Below are 14332 nucleotides of genomic sequence, written 5' to 3'. Positions count from 1 at the left end.
TTCTTCTGAGACAGGATTGTTTTCCTGCTCTGGAATTTAGCTGTTTCAGAGGCATGCTGTTACACAGTAAAGGTAATGCTAAATCCCCCACCTTTTCCATTTTCTGCCTTAGGCCTGATAATATTTACAGACATTACTATTGTATATTTCTGTGTCCAGAAAATGTGTTTTTCCATTTCATAGAAATATGCATCTGCTATGCATGTTCCCCAGTCATGCCACAACAGACTAAAGCGCATCTTGCTCATCTGGAAACTTACTAAACTTGGGTCGCTTTTTGTTGTTGTTTTTTGGGTATGCGCCTGCTATTTTATGTATATCTCATAAAAATAACGTTAGGGTCCATTAACTTGCTGCTGCTACAGAATATTTAAACTTGCTGTCTTTCATGTAATGTGCAGCACCAGAGCTTGGCAATAGATACACGCCAGGTAATGCATACAATAGTTAGAAAATACCTCTAGCCCTGGAACTGGTTCTTCTGCCACTCTTCACAAGCTTCCTCTAGTTCTGCTTGCCCACCCTCATGTTCAGATATGCATTTGGGAGCTCAGCTGCAGGACCTGGGCTAATGTCTGCTTTATTTTATATACACATACATACACACGCACACAGAACAAAGAGTACCTTGGTGAAGAATGTTTAACAGTTAAAAATGTGGTTTAAATTTTGTAGCTTTCTATTTGGTATGAGTACATTCCATCCCTACTTGTATGAGCAAAATTCTCAGACACTTCCACATGCAGGTAAATTTGGAATTTATGGTTACTGAATCTATTTTAACAAATACTGTTACATACCAGTGAAAAAATTGCCACAAATATGTGATAAATTAAAAAGGAATTCAAATTGCCAAAAATGAAGACTCTGAGAATTCCTGACCCATCCCCAGAACTGGATCTCATCAGTGCTTGCTGAAATAATTTGGCAGCAAACTGCTACTTTCAGGTAACTTTCCAGCCCTCAGACAGCTGTGTGCTCTCTTCATCCAAACCCATGAAAAAGACGTGTAATTCACTGGCAGGCTTGTTAAATTGTTCACACGTGTTACTTTGGCTATTTGAAAGCTAATATTTGGACACGCTATTAGCTTAAGTGATAACACAGTCTACAATGCCCAGCATTTCCCATTGTAAAAATTTGCACTGTATTTTCTGTAACTTTTTCCTATCCTTGAACAGTTCAAACTGGATTTTTCTGTTTTGGATATCTATCTCAAGTGGATGGACATGGGGAGGAAAAGGGGCTGAAACTTCCTTGAAGACTAAACAACATCACAGAACAAAGAGAAAGATATCAGCTTCTTTCTTTTAGCTTAGTAGCCTTGTGCTTTGAAGGAATGACTTGATGTTTAACAGGAAGCTACTTTCATATTAAATATCCTCCTGTTGAGATAGAGAGGGTAAAAAAAATCCAAAATGGGTTAAGAAGTAAGCCCTTTAAAATCCTATTAAATTGCAACTGAATCAAGAACAGGTACTTGCAAAAGTTAAGTGATGTTAGTTGAGGTGGGTGCCCTGGTATAGGGGATGCTGAGAAGGTGAAGAATCTGAATGTCTTCTTTGTTTCGGTCTTTATTATTAAAGCTAGCCCTCGGGAGTCCCAGACCCTGAAGGTAAGAGAGAGTCAGGGGAAAGGAAGATTTCCCATTGGTTGAGTAGGATCTGGTCAGAGAGCATCTAGCCAAAATCTACTTGTGCAAATCTGCAAGCTCCAATGGGATGCACACACACGTGCTGAAGGAGATGGCACAGGTGATTGCTGAACCTCTCTCTCATCTTTGAAAGTTCTTGGTGAACAGGAGAGGTGCCTGAACACTGGAGGATAGCCAGTGTCACTCCAGCCTTCAGAAAAGGCAAGAAGGAGGATATGGGATATTTCAGGCCAGTCAGCCTTGCCTCTGTCCCTGGAAAGGTGATGGAAGAGCTTGTTCTGGGTACCCTCTCCAAGCAACAGGAAGAGAAAGTTATCAGGAGTCGTCAACATGGATTCACCAAACGGGAGCTAAGCTTGACCAACCTGGTAGCCTTCCATCACTGACTGGATAGACTCGGGGGTGAGAAGTGGATGTTGTGTACGTTGACTTCAGCAAGGCATTTGACACCATCTCCCATAACATCCTTGTTATGAAACTTAGAATATGTGGAATAGGTGAGTGGACAGTGAGGTGGGTTGAGTACTGGCTGACAGGCAGAGCTCAGAGGGTTGTCATCAGTGACTCAGAGGCCTGTAACTAGCTGTTTTCCACAGGGGTCGGTGCCATGTCCAGTTTTATTCAAAATCTTTATCAACAACCTGGATGAAGGGATGGAGTCTACTCCTGGCAAGTTTGATGATGATACAAGGCTGGGAGGAGTAACTGACAATTGGAAGGCTGTGCTGCCATTCAACAAGACCTGGATGGATTGAGAGTTGGTCAGGGAGAAACCTGATGAAATTTAGCAAGAGCCAGTGTAGAGTCTTGCACCTGGGGAGGTTGTGGAGCCTCTTTCTATAGAGGTATTTAAGCTCCCTCTGGACATCTACCTGTGAGATGTATTGTAGGCTTTATTAGGGGATTGGACTTTGATCTCTTGAGGTCCCTTCCAATGATTCTGTGATTATTTCATACATTCACAACATAGTTCATTTGATTTTGAATTATTACACTGTATGAAATACACTGAGAATTTCAGCACTGAATTAACAGAATTTTAGTATGTTGATATGATTATATCTTCTCTATTGGAAGGTGGTAATAAGTCTAAATTAGGGTGCGAATACAAATTAATTTTTGTGAATAACTTGTGTTCTGGCCAGAGCCAGAATAGATTTTGTGTTAGATTAAAAAATAATAATAATTAAAAATATATATATATATACCATGCAGTAAATACACTTCAGAACAGAAAGAAAAAGGCAAAAAGTTGAATAACTGTTCTGGAAAGGAATAATGCTTACCTATGTCTGATCTGGTGAGTGTCCTCTGGGAAAAAGTCTGTGGGTGTAATGCAGAGCAATGCAGTACAGCACCATATAAACATATATTTATATGTAGGAAAATGGATGAACAAGCAAATTAATATCAGTTTGCATCTACTGCGCAAATTCAGATGTTTTTATTAAGTATTTATAAGCATATGTTTATTGCAGAAATGTAAGTGTATATTGTATCAGAGCAGAATATTCAAACCAAACAGAGAAATTAAAATATATATATAAATGCTGTATACGTTTAGCTCTGAAATAACTGTGCTAAACTTAGAACAAGATTCAACTGCAGGTTTAATTTATTTTGAAAATAAAAGTTGAACAGATGTAATAATTGCTGGTAGGAGATTTCAATCAATTACCAAATGATCCTAGCACAGATGCTTCTAATGATGACAAAATGAGCACTCCATTAATTATAACACACTCTTTTGTCCTCTGTAAACAGGCTGTATTCACAGTATTCCCACTGCTTCACATTGTCATGCATGCACACTGATCATTAACGTTTAGAAGCAAGCTTTATCATAGGCAGAGTTCTGCTTTGGGTATATGAGATCTGAGTTGCTATTCCTAGAATTTCTCTGCTGCTTGAGATTTATTTGAAGCTTAAATTTAACATTTGTTTTTTTGTGAAAATTAATTTTAGTGTAATAACTGAGCTGATAACATTAACCAAGAGCATGTTTGATTTGAGAGCAGAAGTTTAGACAACTTTTGTGCTGGAAGCAAGGTTCTGTTACCCTGGCTTATGTACTACCGATCTTTGTTTTTCTTTTGTGGCTAAAACAAAGCTAATGAATTTGGTATGGTTTGCTTTGGGAACACCTGAGTCTTTTCAATTTTTGAGAGAGAAATATTTTTAGATCAAGAAGTGCTTTGATTTCCGCCACTAGTAATTCATCAAGAAATTTTACCTTTATCAATTTAACCTAGAACTACAAGATAAACTTCGATTAATGTTGCTTTGATCTTTTTGATGTGATTATTTCCAGCAAGTCAAAGGAATTGTAAAATGTTATTACCATCTTGGATGCCAAAATACGTGTTCTTTTAATAATGGTTATTTTCTTTATACTCAGGGTGCCTCATAACATGCCCAACATTCTGCATTTCAGATAACTTCAGATACAACTGGAAAAGGATTGATTAAAAGCTCTATTATGATGATTTTGTTTACCTGCCCAACTATAGGCTAACTATAGAAAACTGTTATTTGTGTGTGTATGTTTGTTTGTTTGTTTGTTTTTACAGACTTGAAAATTGTTATTATAATAGACAACCCAGGAGTCCTGGTAAAACCTGATAAAATGTGTCACGTATCTTTGGGGTTCTAGATCTAAGATGGAGAAGTTGTAGTTTCACTGTGTCAGCCTTTGCTGTGTAGTGGAAGACCTCACTACTTTAAGGCCTAGAAAAGTGCTGTCAAGGTTAAGATTCCCCAGAATGTTCAATTTCTTATTCATATTATAAGATGAAAGCATGCTATTGTATTTCCTGCTTTACTATTTTAATAGCTAATGCTTTATTGTAAAGAGAGCAAAAATAACTTGTTGAATTTCATCATTATCAATATAAAATAAATGCTACCTTTGCAGCTCCTGTTCAAAGTTTCTGTTGGAATTTCCAAGTTCCTGAATCCAGTTTTAGGCAGAGTTCTTGCAGTCAAATGGATTTATCTTTAAAGGTACCAGAACATGTTATCTGCAGCTAATGATGAACTACCATCCATAGCAGTAGTGCAGGTACCTCAGGAGATGAATGTTACAGGTCAGTGTGCAGTATGGGTTATTGTGAGTGTAACGAAACAGTGCCAATTAGCTGGGCAAGAAGAACAGGAAATTTTACATTAGGTTAATGCTTGTTGGTAATTACTGGATTTGGCTGCAAGAGGAACATTTGGGGAAGTGTATCTCCAGCCTTCTGGCCACAGCCATGTGGATTTGGTTACTAGAACTGTGTGGAATCCTAGCTCACAGTGATGACCAATTAAAATCATTGATGAAGAGGGTTTATTTCATTACACTGGCATTGAGTGAATGCTGCATTTTCTAGCTGATTTACTGAGCATGGAAATTTTCCTTTGAGTACTCACAAATGACAGTAGGATGTGCTCAGAATAATTTTTTTTTTTTCTCAAAACAAGCTGTAGAAGGTAGGGAGCAATTAGAATAACACAAGTCTTTTTTTTTTTTTTTTTTTTTTTTTTTTTTGAAACTTGTCTGGGCTTCACTGAAACCTCCCTCGAAACCATTCTTCTAGATTCTGGTCTCAGATGTCCTTTTCAGCACATCAGATGAGGTCTTTGAACAAAGCTGGTGATCAGACACCGGTGTTAACGACGGAGGCCAATGCCCTCACTGCAATGTCCATGATATTATGCTTATAGATTTTTCTTCATATCCCTTTTTCATCTCCTGCAGTTTGAGATGCTCCTTATCTATGCTATTTCCCACACTTCCATTTTTTCAGCTAACAGGCTGTAACCATGTAGCTATGCATCTCGTAATAATAAAGAGGATGTTTTTTTCCCCGCAGTTGTTGAGTGGCACTGGCCTCTCTCTATTTCTTAGCTAGCAAAAACATGTTTTCTTCATTAATTTTATTGCAGAGATTACCGTGCTGTGTTGTAAACCTTGTCATGAAATTCTGCAAAGGAGTAGTCTCTCTCTCAGGACATCAGTACATCTTCACTGCGCTGAAAGTTCATCAAAGACTGGGTAGGGATGTAAAGTGTGTGTTACAGATATGAGTTTGCTTTGTAGACTTGCAGTTCTGCCCAACCCATCCTCATCTTTTGCTTCTGATTCTTTGAGTCTAAGAGATGAGGGAAAACGATATGTTAAGATTTTAAAGTTCAGTAGGTTGTAAAATCATAGTTTCTTGTTGTTTAGTTTGTTTTTTTTCCTGAAATGTTGTAATTTTAATATACTTTGGCAAATCTTTCAAAACTTCCTACAAACCTTTTAAAATGTGATGAGTACAGTTTGATTTCTTTGGGGAATGCTGCTGGTGTCTAAATGGGGGAAAAAAAAGCTAACTGCTAGACTGAATGTAGTGTGCATTCAGCAGCACTGAAAACGAGTTCCATTGTGCTTGAGCTAAGTCTGCTATATCTAGATCACATGTTAATTGCTTGTATTTAGCAAAATGCAAAGTCAGCTTACAGTGTGCATCCCAATGTCTTAAGGGACAGAAGAGAGGACATATTGCTAAAACCAGCAGATATGTGTTAAGAATCTAGTGCACATTTCTTAATGGGAGATATCTACCAACTTAATGAGACTTCTGTTATTTAACGTTTGTTTTTTGTCTTCAGCATAAGTAATGAGAGTGTAAGGGTCTGTCTTTCCTTAGCATTCACTTTACAGTTCCCCGAGCAGCATTTGCAAAGATTTGATAGACCCTGATAGTCACTTTTGTCTCATAAACTCAACTAAAAAGATGTTATTAAAAAAAAATAAATCTCAAATCATAAATATTCATAGTGATATGTTTTAAATGAAAATCTGGGGAAGAAGGGATCATTCTAAAGAAGTTTGAGAGCTTCAGAGTAATGAAATATTTAGTACTTGGTTTCTAAATTCTTTTTTTTCAGTTTTGCCAGTGTAATAACAGGTTTTTATACAAGGAGAGAAACTGCTGAGGTTGAAGATATGGCACGCTTGTGAAAGCACAAATAAAATTCAGTTGCTCTCCTTTGGAGAGAAAGTGAACCATTGAAATATTTTAGTCTATACTATGGGATTTGATGCCTTATGATGTCTGAATCTTCATACTAAAAAAGAAATAAAAAATATATATTTTTATTAGCTATTCATGCTGTTCTGAGAAGCAATAAACCTGGACATTGGACAGATCTATCTGACTGACAAAGCCAAGAGAAATTTGCTGGTCACCTCTGAAGAGCCTGTCAAGGTGCAGATGTTTATGGAAGGATTAGCAGCATTTCAGCAATAACTACTGAGGAAGCAAATGCTTAACGTATCCAAGATGGGAATTTACTACATTTCTACAGCACTATTCAATGGCATCTTGCATTTCATGACATGGCTGTAAAAGTACAACATGGCCCCATCGCTGCTGCACGAAAGGGCAGATGTGGATTCTTGGCAGAGCACGCTGACTTCAGCTGTGGTTCCATGCTGCTCTTCTGTCTGGATTGACCACCTGGTGGAAGGGAATTTAAAGTACAATGCTCACTTGTATGTCCTCCAAGAATACATAGAAAGGAGAGATTTATTCAGAGGTGCTCAAATACTGGCAAGATGATAACGGTTTTCTTTATTCTGTGTTCTGCAGTTCCCTACAAGGGTCAAACAGGCACAAAAAGCAGTTCAAGGACTTAAAAGGTTGTCAACAAATGAGTTTTTGGTACTTGTCTTAAATGACACGGATATCGGTGTCTTAAAGAAAAAATCAACCCTGTTACTTCCCTCCAATAAAAGGAAGAATGTAAGGAACATGCTCATTCTGTACCATTCTTCTGCTAATTAGTGGTTTGAAAGAGCTGTGCTTGAGAAGCTCCCTACTGAGCTTACTGAGTTTTATGTAACAGCCTTATTATGTGGTATTAGCATTAAATGCTCATTTTTCTCTCATGCCCTCGTATTGATAGATGAAAACCTCCTGTGTGAGCTCCTGCATTGGCTCAGTTTTATCTTCCCTTAGCACAAGGTACAAGAGCTTTTTTTTTTTTTTTTTTTAATGAGCTCAAAGTAAGGAAAATCTGTTCTGCTTTGCACTATTTTGGGATGTATTTTGTGACTTCAGTAACAGTTAACTGAAACTACCATGTAGTGTTTTAGCTACTTATGGGACCCTTCAAAAAGCAAAATCAATGATGTCATTTCTCCCATCTTCCCTGCTGTTTTGGAGGAGGCATGAGGCAGGGGGATAGAGTAGAATTATGAGAGTGGTTTCCAAGATGGTTTTGTTAGGGTTAGAGCTTGGAGATACTTGAGAGTTTCTTGGCTTTGAAAAATGAGCTTATTGCTTTGTCTGCAACTTTTCACATGCTTTATATTTCCCAGATATTTACATAGTTTTTGATGTTTATATGTATGGGGGTTGGCTGTATTAAATATTTAAATTAATATGAAGTAGATAGCTATCTTTAGCTGTAACTTGCTAATTGAATTGTATGACTAGAATATTTAGCTTGAGATAATGTAAATAGTGCAAGACATGTATGGTAATACAGTAGAAAGGCTGAAATGGCTGAAACTTGCCTTTGTTTCAGTCCTTCGGATTCTTGTGGTATTTTCAATGTGAGCAGTTTGGTTTAACAGAAGCTATAAAGCATATTTGATATATCTACTGTAGGAAGCTAGAATTAATAACCTTTTGTATTTTGTGTTGTTGCTATATTTTTTTCTATAAACAGTCAATACAGAAACACTACATATAAAGAAGAACCTGAAGATAGCTTGTGTTATTCTGGGCCCTTGTTTTGTTTTGGCAGTAGGAAGGAGGGGTGAACATTTCACTGCTGAGCACCTAACACTTTTATTCCCAAAGATAACTAGAGATTCTCCATTTACATCCAGGAATTCCACCATATGTCGCTTAGGCGGGCCATGAGATTTCATGGGGGAGAAAGAATGCTTTCATCATGCCCTCAGCTATTCCTGAATAGTTAATATTATGCAGAATATACCCTAAAATCTTTCTCATTCTGGAAGTGTGGTTCATAGCCACGTCCTGAATAAGTTTCACATCTTTCTCTTCATGTATCTTTGTGGCATACTATGCCTTGTCAACCCCCATCAGCAGGTGGAAGTTATTACCTAAAGCCTGTGCTTCGCGCTGCTAATTCATAACCATCTCCTTCAAGTCTTTACAGCCTTCCCAGTTACATCTGCAGCTGAGTGTATAATCTAAGTAAGCTCTTGACTTCTATCAGTCTGTAAAACAATTCTAATTTCACTTCTAATCACTTGAAAGATTTGAATCTGTTTTAGAACAAGTCTTCTACTTCTGAAATATTTTCTTACTATGTCCCATGCAACATCTATGTTGCTGTAAATTGGTGGTGTTTGCCCTCCATGTCTGTTGCAATCAACAGTGCATCCTAGGTAAAAGGACTGGGTCTGCTCTTGTACACTTCTACCATTCACTACTTCGAGTATCCTTCCACATTGTCTCCATCCTTCTTCAAAGGCCATTGTTTAATCTCACCACTTGTTGTTACTTTAGCGTCTTCAGTTTTCTTTTCCACTCTGATATTGGTCCTGTCATTGGGCTCCAGCTCTGTACATTCAGCCCAGGAAATCTCTAGTTTAGATGCAGTGATTTTTGACATTGTTTAGGAGAGGGGTTTATTCTCAGAAGCTGTTTAGTGTTACTGCAGTATAAATGTACAACTTGTCAAGAGCTGGTACAGGAAATTCTTCATGTGAATAAATTTTGGGAAAAGCTTTGTCTTATAGGATTACAATACATTCTTTTACATCTTCCCTTCAGTATTCGAAATCTCTGGGAATTTGATATTGAATGGAATTACAGGATCTAAGGACTGCTTTAAAGAGTACTTCTACATTAAAAAGTTTCATTGAGTGTGTTCAAACTTTTGGTGCATGAATAAAAATGAGATGGACCTAAGCACATACTTTTTTTTTTCCTCCCCAATAGTCCATTTTTTTGGAGAAAAAAAAACTACTTTTGGTGATGTAGTTATGAAGTTTGAAAGGAACCAGATATGGTATTTTGATCCTGAAATAAATTTGCTCTGCTGGTGTATGAGAGAAAATACCCTGAAGGGAACTCATTCTATCAGTGAGATTCTTGTTAGACCTTACCAATTACTTTGTAAGCTGAATGACACTTTGTCATATCAATATAGCATAATTTGTCTTTTTTATGATTTTTTTCCCCCATCAGCTAGGATAGCCAACCTGCATCTTATAGCTGAGGTACTGGAATTGATTTGCCTTTGTCATTTTATTTTACAAATGACATCTCATTTCAATTTGAACTTTCAGTTTCATTCAACAGTGGAAAGAGCAGGATCTCAATGGTTAAAACTTGTCAATCTGCAAATGAAATTGAGCTCCGTTATTTTATTATCTACACCTATGAAAGGGAGAATAATTCACTGCAGTTCTTTCATACATTGCTGTTACTGTTAATATAGTCTATAAATAGTCTCCATCTGGCGTCAGATATTTTCAGCATTGTCCTGCAATCTGTAAGCCATTTTCCAGGTGATGTCTATTTTAAATTATATGTAATTTTCACAATTACATCAATGGCATAGGTACTTCTCTAAATGAATGTTTTAAGAGTAAATGGGCCATAGTCACATTTTTTAGTTCCGTTTTCCAGTGGCATATGTATTCACATTTGAACACTAAAAAATATCCCCTCAGACTGACAGAGGCTTAGGCATAGTAGAATATGTAAATCTACAAAATTATATTATGAAATTTTTAGGACACCAACCTAACAGAATAGGCTGAAAACTAAGGGAGAAATGAGTGCATAGCCACAGAGGGATTTTTCTTCAGCTGTGACTATTAAGTTTTCTTTTAGACAGAAATTCCTTCGGCTCAGAATGAACACAGTGCTCCCCAGTCTCCTTCACTATTGAATTTCAGACTCAAGGAAAGCTAACCTTCTCATTTCCCCCTTCTGGGGCTGTCTAAAAATTATTATTTTCTGATGTTTGCCTTAGTTAAAGTGAATTTTTTCACATTTAAAAATCATGCAGTGCTGTTCAGTGTGAAAACCCTGATGCCTTATCTTTGAAGCTTTCCATACTTCACATAATCTGCCATAATTTAGACTGTCAAACTGGAGATCCCAAGAGACCATTTCTCTCTAAAACTGTTTAACTCCTTCTGTTCATCCTGCTTGCATTCAGAACCAATTAAGATAAGTTCCTGAGACCGTTCGCAGAAATGTTCAGGTCTTAAGGTGAAGGCTAAGCCTCTCTGGATCTCCTGGTAAGTAACAGAGGGAAGATGTCTGTCTCAGGCACAGGAACAGAGGTTTTCAGAGACATTCCAATTCTCCTGTGCTCAGGTGCTGACCTGGTTTGAAGGCTCTCTGCTCCTTGCTTGGAGAGTGATTTCACGTCAAAATATGAAAATCTGTTTCTCAACAACTCGGAGTATTTATACTGACCAAAAATATATATATTCTAAAACTAAACTGAAGCTTGAGATGTTAAATTTCTTAATTTTTCCTTCTTCTGACTTAAAAATAGTTTTACAATATAATCCAGAGAAAGGGAAGGTACAAGTGAATGAAGTAAAAGCAGTCAGAGCAGCAACTGTAAAGACAGAGTAGGAAAGGATTGTCTTTTCCAGATTATCCTAAATGCTGAATATGGGTTGTATTGCTGATGCCAGCTTTTCAACATCCTTCAAAATTATTCTGAGAAGTTTGAACTCCTATTGGTGTCCTTCTGGGGGGAAAGCTGTCAATGAAATTTGAGCTACCAATACAAAGTAATGATGTATTTTAACCTGAAAGTCAAATTAAATTAATGTCACTACTGCAAGACAAATATGATAATCTTTTCTGTGGCTTGTTTTTTCAATTGAGGAATTGAGGCAGTTGTTGCTTAATTACCTTTGACTTGAATGTGTAATTAACTTTGCAAAGTTAATATATTATTTTTCACTAAGTATCTGGATATTTGGTCATTTAAAACCCATCTCATAAAATGTTCACATAATGCCCCTTTACTCTCATTTTTCCCTCCCCACAGTCAGTTCTCTCTGCTGTCCAGAATATTCTAGGGTATTCTTCAGAGAAGAAAGACACCTGTGTATGTGCAGATATTGAGATTATGCTAATAACTTTCAGATTTAAGACAGTGCAAAACTGTTGCTCAACCGTTAGAAACAAAGCTTCCAGTTCGGCATTCCAGCCCATGTTCAGGAGACTCATTTCGCCTTGTTACGCTGTTTTATTGCAGTGTTTTAACAATAGTGATGGAGTTACATAAGGTAAATAATAAGAGTACTACTAATAAATAAAAACCATACAATCACAGAAATGTTGAGGTTGGAAGGGAGGACTTTGGAGACATTCAATGTCAGGCTGAATGGGGCTCTGAGTAACCTGATCTCGCTGTAGGTCTCCCTGTTCAACGCAGAGGCAGTGAACTAGATGACCTTTAAGGGTCTCTTCCAACTCAAAGGATTCTATAATTCACCCCCTTCTCAGAGCAGCACCAATAAGGTTACTCAGGATCACGTCAAATTGAGGTTAGAGTAATTACACCTCTGGGAAATCTATAAGAGTGTTAAATCACTCTCACATAAATTTTTCTTATATATATTTATTCTGTTTTTCAATGTGTTCCCTTTGCCTTCTGGCATACTGGATACTACTGAGAAGAATAGAGTTGTGTCGTCTTTACTCTGCAACTTACTCCAACAGGTATTTATAAACATTACTGAAATCCCCCTTGAGCCTCCTCTTCTCCAATTCCAGCTCTGTTGGCCTTTCCTCATAGGAAAAATGATTCTGGCCCCTAATCACCTTTGTGGTCTTTTGCTGGACTCTCCACAATCTGTCCATATTTCTCTTGTACTGGGAGGCCCACACCTGGACACAGTGTTTATATCATTCTGTCTAATTTTTTGCCTCTTCTGAGAAATATGTTAAAAGTAATAGACAACAATAATAGGTAACCCAGAGAGGATAAAGGGTTTTATTCCTGTTTAAAAACAGAACATAAATGCTATTCTTTTGAGCTATAGTCAGGAGGTCTATGCACTGGTTGGCTCCTGAGCAATGTCCCATTTTGTTCTCCTGCTTCCAGACTCGCTGGTGTAGTTGGGTGGTAGGCTGATCAGCTGCATACAGCCTGTATCTTTGAGGAGTTGTAGGGAATGTATGCATTTTTTGTGATGTGATGTATTGGGTAGGTTTTTTATTTTTATTTTTCCCACACTGTCCGTTATTGTGATAGCAAAATATTTTTGTGAAGTTTCGAGCATGTTCTCATGTGGTTTTTGTTTCTTCTGGATTTGGTTCTTGCCTACAACACAAGAAATATACCATGTGGCTTTTGCATTCATACCACAGTTTCTTTACTGTAAGAGTGGTGAGGTGCTGGAACAGGCTGCCCAGAGAGGCTGTAGATTCCCCAACCCTAGAGGTGTTCAAGGTCAGATTGGGTGGGTCCCTGGGCAGCCTGTGGCAGGGGGCTTGGAGATTCATGATCCTTGGGGTCCCTTCCAACCCAGGCCGTTCTGTGATTCTGAGTTCCAGTCATCTCAGTCCTGGCACAATACGAAGTTATCTGAACAAAGAAAACCTCTGTATTCTGTGATCAGTTTAGTACAGTTCCTGCAGATCCAGCCACACTCTGTGCATCACTATGAGATTCACAACCAGAAGTCTGAAACATAACAGGACTTCTACTGCAATTATCACAACCTTTTCCATACGCACACCAACTTAATGAACTTTGATGTACAGCTGGTAGGAAGTGATTAGTTTCAAAAAATATAAATCTATGTAGAATGCTGTATCCTTTAAAAACTTAGAAAACAAGATGTATTTTCAACCTTCTTTGGTTGGGGTAGAGTGGAGGTATGAAACCCTTTGCACAGGGTTGGTATTTTTATTGGTGATGACTCACACAACTTGATGGCCTCACTCATGCTGCTAGGTGAAATATCATAGTAGAGATTGATACCATTGCACATTCACTTATGCCCTGACTGGAAATCTGAAAAAACTGCATCCAAGATGGAACCTAAAACATGTGTCCGGCATTATTTGTTGTTAAGACTGTACAGATCTCCAGTTGGTTCATGTCATAGTGAAGGATTTTTTTTCCTCATCTTCTGTTTTGTGGTCTGGATCGCACAGCAGCTGCAATCGTATGGTTCTTGTCCCGTTATCACTAATTTTTGTGGGCAAATGTGTTTATTCAGATGTAATAGTGTGTGATTGCAAATAAGACAGCGTCTTTCCAGTACCTGCTCTTGATCTTGTGAAATCTAGTGGCAAATGTGCGTAAGTAGTTCTGTTTTGTATTCAGATATGCCTCACTACCAGTGCTGAGGGGTTAGGGCAGTGACCCCTCTGTTCTTATGGTATTTTATAACTGCAGAATTTGACTTCTGCTGAATCCTTTGTATCAGTAAAGTTGAACTTGTTCTGCTCTTTCTTTCTGTTATTATCGGAGTGATGCTTTCCCCCATACCTTCTACCTTCTTTGCCTCCTGCTCGTTGATTTTGGTCCTCTTGCCCCATTGTTCAGACTCGTATTTTCCATAGGCCTAACTCCAGTGTCACAGTTTCCTGTTAGCTCTTGACCATGGGCCTCACAGATGTAAAATAGATTGCCCCATCCTTTTTAGAAAAAATAATGGCATGTTTCTTTCTTTATTAA

General features: G+C 37.8%; 1 long non-coding RNA gene and 1 other non-coding gene across 12 annotated transcripts in view; both read left to right on the top strand.

The window, feature by feature from the left end:
• Positions 1-9554, top strand: part of LOC109366643 — an 18642-nt gene extending 9088 nt beyond the window's left edge. Inside the window, exons 2-3 of the long non-coding RNA XR_004159181.1 lie at positions 5582-5690; positions 6784-9554. This is a non-coding gene — a long non-coding RNA (uncharacterized LOC109366643). The remainder of the gene's footprint in view (positions 1-5581; positions 5691-6783) is intronic.
• Positions 1-14332, top strand: part of LOC100550383 — a 145749-nt gene that overhangs the window by 91365 nt on the left and 40052 nt on the right. The window lies entirely within an intron of this gene.

The sequence above is a fragment of the Meleagris gallopavo genome, chromosome 3 (assembly GCF_000146605.3).
Source record: "Meleagris gallopavo isolate NT-WF06-2002-E0010 breed Aviagen turkey brand Nicholas breeding stock chromosome 3, Turkey_5.1, whole genome shotgun sequence".
NCBI lineage: Eukaryota > Metazoa > Chordata > Aves > Galliformes > Phasianidae > Meleagris > Meleagris gallopavo.
Note: the sequence above shows the minus strand (reverse complement) of the source record. Positions and strands in the feature narration are given on the sequence as shown.